The sequence below is a fragment of the Buceros rhinoceros genome, unplaced genomic scaffold (genome assembly GCF_000710305.1).
Source record: "Buceros rhinoceros silvestris isolate BGI_N320 unplaced genomic scaffold, ASM71030v1 scaffold7853, whole genome shotgun sequence".
Lineage (NCBI taxonomy): Eukaryota > Metazoa > Chordata > Aves > Bucerotiformes > Bucerotidae > Buceros > Buceros rhinoceros.
Window position 1 is genome coordinate 1 of NW_010401749.1, and position 5,592 is coordinate 5,592.

The following is a 5,592-nucleotide window of genomic DNA, read 5'->3' on the forward strand; positions in this document are numbered from 1 at the left end:
CAGGCTCTTCACAAAAGCTTTCTGGGAGGCAGCATTTCTCTCACTGTCCCCTGAAATCCAAGTGCTGTGTAGCCCAGGCAGAGCTTGCTGCAGTCTCCTGGTGTGGAGGAGATGACATGGCATTAAGACCCCCTCCCGTGCCAAAGCCAGAGAGAACTGCAGCCGCCTCACTTCCAGAGGGATTCCCAAAGCTGCTTGTAGGATTTTCTTTCATCCTATATGCTTTCAAGTGCTCTGCAAACTTCCCGTGTACTTCTCATATCCACAGTCTTTGTGCTAACAGCTTCTTCCCTTCCTCCTGCAAGAGATTCCTGACTACCAAGGACTGCAGCACGCAAGGCAGGCAGCCAGGCTGCGGGCTGGAGGAACGTTCAGCAAACTGACTACAGCGATGAGCTGGGAAGTGTTGAGATACCTCCTTACGCTTTTCTTGTGTCCTCCCTTCAGCTTAGCTCCTGGGACCTTGCAGCTCTGCTGGCAGCGCTGGAGGGGCTCTCTCCCAGCAGCAGGGGAAGCGTCTGCTGCCGGGGTGGTTGCAGAGGTGGGGAGAGCTCTTGGAACTCTGGCTGAAGCATTAATTGCTCGTCCCTGCGTGCCACAAAGCGAGGTGCTGATTGCTACCTTCCAACAGGAAGCTGGTAGAAAAGGCAGATTTGTGAAGGGCTGAACGCTCTCGTTAGCCACCTGGCCAACCTCAGAACAGTGAGGGCTGAACATGGGTGCCACCATGGCCCAGTGGCTGTGTCATTTGGCTCTTGAGTTAGCACATGAAGTTGGAAACATCTGTTCAAAGATGCAGCCTGAGTGTTCTCAGACTGCACCGCGCCCAGATTGCAGCTGCGTTCAGCCAGGTGTGTTCTTTGCTGCTAATCCATCCAGATGGGGCTTCTTGCCTGGCCAAGCTCAGTCCCCTACGCCAGCAAGAGCTGAGGTCCCCTGCAGCAGCCCGGGGGGTCACTGCCACCATGTCACCACCTGTATGCCAGGCAGAGAAGCCCAGGGGAAGCCAGGGAGGTGAGCTAGCAGGGACTGCAGCAGTCCCATGTCGCTTCAGCACCATTTCCTGGTGACATTCGTTCCATGGCTGGCAGGAGCCCTGAATCACAAGGTCTGACTTGTTAAACGCTTGTGTCAATGCGTGCTAGAGACTCGTCAAACTTTCTAGTAGAACGTGAGTCTGTGCCAGCCCCCGATCAGACTGGTACACAGGACGTTTTGATGGGTCAGCCCTTTCCTATTAGTGATTGCAAGTTCGTGATGGAGCCTGCTCAGTCGGCTCCAGGCTATGGAGTTTGCAGCAGGGGCTCGAGAAAAATATCTGGTGTCTAAAACCGGGAGGGATTGTGCGAGGGCAGTTGTTTTCCTCCCCATGTGTAATCTGTGCTCAGGTCCTCTGTGTTTGCATGTGCCTGTTTATGCTCCAGCTCAGGACTGCCGATCACACGTGCAGCGTCCCAGCGTGAGGGAAGAGAAACCTGGCTATCCCAGTCCCCCCCCTTTTGTGAGCCACAAAAGGGCTCACAAAGGGAAAGGCAGCAATGGTGAACCTGCCTGGGAAAGCTCTGGGTGGAGGTCCAGGCGTTTGGTACGAGAATAGCAAGTTTCCAGTCCCAGTGCTGCCGTACGGATGTGCTCCATTAGGACTGGGAAGGGTTGTGTGGGTCATGAACTAGGTCTCTGCAGTCGCAGGCAAACATTTAAGAGATCCCAATTTGGTCTCTGTTCTGTGTGTCACCCCAGTCCACCAAGCACTTCCTAATGGTCTATAATTAACGTAACCTTACAAGAGGAGACCAAAATCCCTAATTGGTGTGCTGCGGGAAATAAGCTGGCAAGGAGGGCAGCATTGCCACGGCTCCTCCTTTCAGGGACCCAATTGAATATAAATCCCCTGCGATGCCTGGAAAGGGAACCGCACTAGAGAGGACAGCAGAGAAATGCAACAAGGCATCCCAGCGGTTCCTGGCGTGATCTTAGGGAAAATCCTGCCAGATCCCCAAACTGGAGAGTGTTGTATCCACAAGCATGTGAGGAGGACACTCCAACCGGGCTTCTGCAGATGCAAAGCCATTGACAGCCCCTGCTGAGCCTGCTTATACCCAGATCCTACAGGAAGGTGGCTGTACTGGTGGAGTCCCTAGAGATAACTTCTGGGCTTCTCTCCCTGGTGAGAGGTGGGGTGGGACTGCCGCAGCCTGTTCCTTGCTTCTGGCTGTAGCACTAGTTGTGGGCCAAGGGCATTGCTCTCTTGGGGAGGACTTTCCTCATGGTGAGCTGCGTCTCGGCTCAGGGCGAGCAGCCTGCAGTGGTGGCAGCAGTCTCTGCTTCTCTTCTTTCCATGGTGGAGCCCAGCACGTGCCTCTCCTGGTAGGTCTCGCTTCTCCCTTTTCCTACTCCCATGGGGACTGACGGCTTCAGTGTTTCTTCAGGGCTGGAATCGCTTTGTCTGGTGTAAGTCACTTTTGCTTGGTGTCTAGTCCAGAGTCCTTGGGAGGATGGAGCATCCATATCTGCAGCAAAGCTGAAGCTGAAAGCATCGTCTTGTGTCCTGCCTGGTACCCTCGCGTGGCAGTTAACGTTGGCTTTCTCTCCATTACCCATCTGAAGTTGTAATTCACTGGCTGATCAGAGCTACCCAGGAGGGATTGTGGGATAATCTGCATAATAATATTGCGGAATTAGTCAACTCCGGAAGAATATCGGAGTAGCTGGCTATAGGCCATGAGTGGATATGAATTAAGCAGGTAATGTAATTAATAGCTTTCAAATAAGTGTCAGGGCTAGGGCTCCAAACACTCGTCTGTTGAGTTTCTCCTGTGCACCACCCCTCTCCTTTTGGGAAAATCTGCTGGAGTTCTTCCCCAGGTGCCCTCTGTGCCTTTCCCTCCCGGCAGAATAAAGCTGTGCTTCTTCCTTAAACACCAGTGATTTGGGTGCCTGGATCAGAGGAGGAATCCTGGAAGGGGATCTGCAGCTGCTTCTGTCCAGGAATAATATCTGTGAGCTGGTTTCTCGCGCTCCGATGTGCAGGCACCTCCCTCTCAACTGGCCGTGTGTGGCGTGGGTTGGTTTGCTCCAGCACAAAGTCCGGGGGAACGCAGCTCATTGGGTCTCAGCCGGACCCGGAGCGGAGTTCTGCTCGCTGCAGCGAGCGATGGCAGAGGGGCTGGGGTTCCCCGCCTGCCTGTTTGGGAAATCCTGTGTTGGTTTCGTGTGGGAAAGGTCTGCTTGGCAACCACGGGGGCTGCTGTGTCCTGTCTATATTTAGTTTTAAACAAGTTCTGGAGGAGGGCAAGGCTTTTGCTTGAGAAAGTATCCTGTTGCCAGAGTTCACTGCCACTGTGTTAATCACCATCAGTGTTCACTTTGGGTCGTGGCGAGGCGTGTGTGGACAGGGTAGATCTGGGGAGGGGGCTGAGCAGAGGAAAGGAGCCCTGCCGTGCCTTTTGCCTTCCTGCAGGCGAGAGGTATCACACAGGGCAGAGCTGGGGATGGGGCTCAAATCCCAGGGTTACTGTGGTGAGATTCGTCACACCATCTTCCTCAAGTCATTCTCCATTTGCCTCGGCAGCCCTGGGCTTCTCAGAGAAGAAACAATTGTTATCTTCTCCCCTGGGAGGAGCAGTTAGGAGTTGGCAAAGGAAAGAATCTGAGTCCAGGTTGTCCCTTCAAGTGCGTGTGTCAGCACCATGTGTCCGTGGGTTACCGTGCATCCAGGCTGGTTGCACCCTGGCACAGTACTTCACAGTCATGCTTCGGTCTGGGTCTTTCAGGGTGTCTGCTGAGAGCCTCACTGCTGTAATTTCCAGTTACTGGTGTTTTTTTCACACTCCTGATTAATGTCAGTGACACACACATATGGAGGCTGGTTTGGGAGAAGGGGCTTTAAGCGGGGAACATGCGTCGTTCATTTGGAGGGATGCTTCCTGAGGCTGGGGTTTCTGTTCTGACTGTGAAGGGGAATTAGTAACCTCTCTATTTCTGGTTTTATTTCCTCCTTAACGTAGGGTGTTTATTGACCAGGGCGAAAAAAAAACGCCTGTCCAGCTGTAGGAGGTATTCAGACCGGCATCAGGGGATGCCCCTCCTGAACCATTCTTGTCTCCATCACAAATGACCGTGAGGAATGGAAAAACTTTCTTCACTTAGACCTTGCTGAGGCTTGCTACCCTACTAAGGCAAGCTGAGTGCAACCCTTGGGTTGGAGGACCATGCCTTGCGCCCCGCTGTCCCTATCTCCCGCTGCAGTTACCCGGGTATAATGTGTGAGCAGTGCCCTGGCCCACACCTTCTGTGGGACCAAGGTGGCAAGTGGGCTTCCTCCCAGAGCCCAGAGGTGACATCCCAGGCCACAGGGTATGCTGAACCTGAGCTTGGTCCTGAGAGCAGAATGTCCTTGTGAGCATATTTCTCCACCGCTTCTAATAGCTCTCCAAAGCCCCCTAGAGAAAAGGGAAGGGCCCGTATCATTTTGTTTGGACTTGATGATCTTAAAGGTCTCCTCCGGCCAAATCATTCTGTAATTCTGTCATCTCCCTGGCTGCACCCCAGAGCACCGGCTGGTAAATGCAGCCAGGATACGCTCCGGTCCTTGTCCTGGGGCCTGGTGGGAGGACGTGTTCCTGTCTCCATATGCAGAGGGATACTTTCTCCTCGGGTTTTTCTCACCATTGAGTGTCTTGAACTGTAGGGAATGGAACAGGAGGGTGATTTTTCGGAGCTGGTGGGAACTCTTTTCTCCCTTTCCAGGATCACTAGATCAGAAATTAGTGTGTTATGTGTGTAAGGCAGAAGAAAGACTGGCAGGAACTGCCTGATGCCCTCAAGTGATTTTTATTGTTCATCCACATGATGATATCCCAGGCAAGAGTGTGAGTGTCACTGGTGTGTTGCTTTCACTGATCCAAAGCAAAGGAGCCCTGCTCCCTGCCCCAGGCTGGGGAAAGCAGTTCCTGGAGCAGATCCCTATGAAGCCAGGGGATCTGACTGGGTGGCTGCGGTGGAAGGTAGTTTATTCTCAGTTACAAAGGGCCTGGGAATTTTGGTGTCCTCGGCAGCTGTGCCTAAGGCTGAACCCTGCTGCGCTGCCTGTCCTCGCTGCGCGGGCAGCATGGGAAGGCAGCAGCGTCTGTGGGAGAGAGCAGGGAGGAGAAGTGGGGGAGAGGCACCGTGCACGCCCTGTTTTTGCGAAATCTAGGGGATACAGCTGGGTAAGCAACAGGGCTGACGCAGGCTGGAGGAGTATGTGGGGAGTGGGAAAGCGGAGGAAACGGAGACTGGGCTCCGGCTTTGTGTCTGCGCGTAGCGAAGGGCAAGCAACTGGAACTGAACTGCAGTGCCATGTTCTGGGTGACAGCAGCTTGCTGCAGGGCAAGGCTGCTGATGTGAGGCAGGAGAAGGTGGTGGGAGGTTCAGGGAGACCCCATCCCTGACCCAAACACCAGACTTGTGCCCAGGGCTGCTGTTGGGCAGCCTGAGCCGGTTGGCTCCGCAGCAGTGCTGTGTGCGGAGGCTCTCCAGTCAGGCTGGGGCTGACTCACAGTGCAGCGGTCACAGCCAAGTCAGGTCAGCCTGGCCTGGAGGGGAAGAGAC